We start from the raw sequence: 3,074 nt of genomic DNA on the forward strand, positions 1-3,074 counted from the left end.
TGGTTTATGCTTCCTTGTTGAAGGCATTGTCTGGAAATACTCGGTCCTTCTCTTCCGAGTCGAAACCCATGATCTAGCGTATGTGGTTCAATCCAGCGATGACGGTGTTCATGCATCATTTCCTTGTTGAAGGTGTCGCTGTTGGGGGAACCTTCTTGTTGATGTTTTGCTGCAGTGGGTTGTTCGCCTCGCCTTGACCCCTATGGGTCCTTTTTTTTTTCTTTTTTTGGCTGTGTGCATCCTAATTGTTCAGAGACCGGGTATATACTCTTATGTTCGTATCTGCTTGATGCGACATTATGAATCAAGTAAAGAACGCCCATTTATCGTAGAGGTGTGTCCTCCTGCGTTATTTCTTTCTTCCCAACTGTGTTATTTATCCGACCGTCCGCAGGCGAACCCAGGGAGCAGGACTAGTGTGGACAACGCAGGCCAGCTGTGGGAATATTGTTGAGTGATTGCATTCATGTGCTCAAACCACAACGCAGCCACCATCGCACGAAACTAAAAACCACTAAGGCGCTGATTGGATTGGCTTTTCACGGCGTCATACACGTGTAATATATACGGACCTCCATCCGTCGTTTTCATTTCCAGGCAAAAATCAGGCGTGGCCGGTGTTATATAGCTGTAAAATAAATACAGGTGTATAAAAATACATCGATACCAAGCGGAGCCTAACATGAAAACAGTGCCAGGTCTAGTAAGTTTTTTCTATAAATAGCACCTCCCACCAGCTCAAGTTGCAATGCACAACACACAGTAAAGACACATACACCAGACAGAGAGAGAGAGAGAGAGAGAGAGAGAGAGAGAGAGAGAGAGAGAGGAGGGAGGGAGTTTTGGGTGACCATGGAGGGTGTGGTGATCAGACGCCAGACAGTGGAGGTGAACGGCATCTCGATGCATGTGGCGGAAGCCGGTCCTGAGGTGGACGCCAAGGGGGCGGTGTTGTTCCTGCATGGCTTCCCGGAGCTGTGGTACTCGTGGCGCCATCAGATGGAGCACTTGGCGATTCGTGGTTACCATTACGTCGCGCCTGACCTCCGTGGCTATGGTGGCACCACTGCGCCACCCGATGTGGCCTCTTACACCTCCTTTCACATTGTTGGTGACCTTGTTGCCCTCCTCAACACCTTAGGGATAGCAAAGGTACAATTAAGCTTATTTCGTAACCAAATAATATAGTCTGTTTTTGGATTATCCAGAGAAGCACATGAGCACACACACACATACAACACACGCCCACCACACGCGGGCAGGTATACACCTGCAAATCAGATGCTTACACTGATTAAGATCCAAAATAAATTATAGCATCTCATAGAACATATTTTGTTTAATTGTTAGAATTTGAAAATGTATTCTCGCTTTTCCAAGTGAATTCATCAGCCTTATGTTTTATTGTTGGGCAAAACCAAACTTTTCTAGATTTTTGGTTAATATCAATGCAGATTTGTTGCGCGATATAATCCATAAGCCGTCTGCTGCATATATGAATGTTCTAACTGATGTAATTTTAACCTCATAACATACGCACCATGGTTGAATGAAGGTGTTTTTGGTGGGGCACGACTGGGGCGCACTCATCGCATGGTACATGTGCATGTTCCGTCCGGAGCGTGTGACGGCACTCGTCAACACTAGTGTCGCCTTCATGCGCCACATCATGATTCGCACCGGCCCCGACTTCGTAAATCCCATAGAGTACTTCAACCGCGCATACGGCTCCAACTACTACATGTGCCGCTTCCAGGCAAGCCACTAGCATGCATTTGTCCGGAACATTCAACTGGTATCCGCATTATCAGATGCCCACAACAAACTATTGCAAAAAAAAAACATTACACAATGTATATATGCATATGGTTCACTTACAGGAGCCAGGAGTCGCGGAGAAGCAGTTCGCACCGGCGCACACCAAGCGCCTCATGAGGCAGTTGTTGTGCCATTGCTTTAGCCATGGCGTGTTCTGTGATGAGGAGATGGATGACAACAAGTTCCCGACATCTCCGCTTCCGCCTTGGCTCACCGAGGCCGACATTGACTACTTTGTCACCTCCTTCGAAAAGACTGGCTTCACTGGTGCCATCAACTACTACCGAAACTTAGACAAGAACTGCGAGCTGGCGGCGCCGTGGGCGGACGCCAAAGTGCAGGTGCCGACCAAGTACATCGTGGGGGCGGAGACATCACATACAACTTTGAGGGGATCCAGGAATACATCCACGGCGGTGGTTTTAAGGAGGATGTTCCACTGCTTGATGAGGTGGTCGACATCCCCGGCGCCGGCCACTTTATCCAGCAGGAGAGGGCCCAGGACGTCAGCGACCATATCTATGACTTCATCATCAAGTTCTGATCCCGAAGTCCAGATGGACTCAAACTATCCATGTGCTTGCGATTGTCACTGTTTGATCTTGCGCTTGTCTGTTTATTGTAATGTCATCTGTTTATCTTTATGTTCCCATTCAAGGTGCGTACATAGATTGTTATATATTGTATCCAGTGGCGGAGGACGGTAAAAAATTAAGGTGGGGCGAACTATGAAGCATAATTTCTTTTGATGCAAAACCAACACAGATAACACACACCACTGTACACTAATATTTTTAAATGATCCTAAATAGAATAACCAGATACAAAGAAAATGTAAACATGTTTGTCTAAATAGAAAAAACAATCTAAAACATATCCATTAATAATGAAGCTTTAATGGCGTCTAGAAGAACCAGGCAATGGCAGTGCCATGTCCTTTTGAATTTTTTTTATTTTACCAAAATCAAAACTTTTGAATATCCCACGCTCAATGTAACACACCATGAAGCCACGTGTTGAATTTGCATTCTCCGTTTCCACAGAATTCACTTAATCTATGAACAGAATGTGTTCTAGCATTGCGACTTTCATGGGTACTTGGATTGAAGCTACTGCCACTACCAACAGCCTAAAAATATCTTGTCAAATCTGCAACCCATCCCGAGGTCCTGATTCCCCAAGTCCAGATGGACTCAAATGTCTCCGACCGCATTGTAGATTGCTATTTCATTCTCTGAAAATGACACTAAAATTCA

At 45.7% G+C, this 3,074-nt stretch overlaps 1 pseudogene; it reads left to right on the top strand.

The window, feature by feature from the left end:
- Positions 1–843: 843 nt before the first annotated feature.
- On the top strand, positions 844–2,450 carry LOC125547421 (annotated as a pseudogene).
- The last annotated feature ends 624 nt before the right edge of the window (positions 2,451–3,074 follow it).

The sequence above is a fragment of the Triticum urartu genome, chromosome 3 (assembly GCF_003073215.2).
Source record: "Triticum urartu cultivar G1812 chromosome 3, Tu2.1, whole genome shotgun sequence".
NCBI lineage: Eukaryota > Viridiplantae > Streptophyta > Magnoliopsida > Poales > Poaceae > Triticum > Triticum urartu.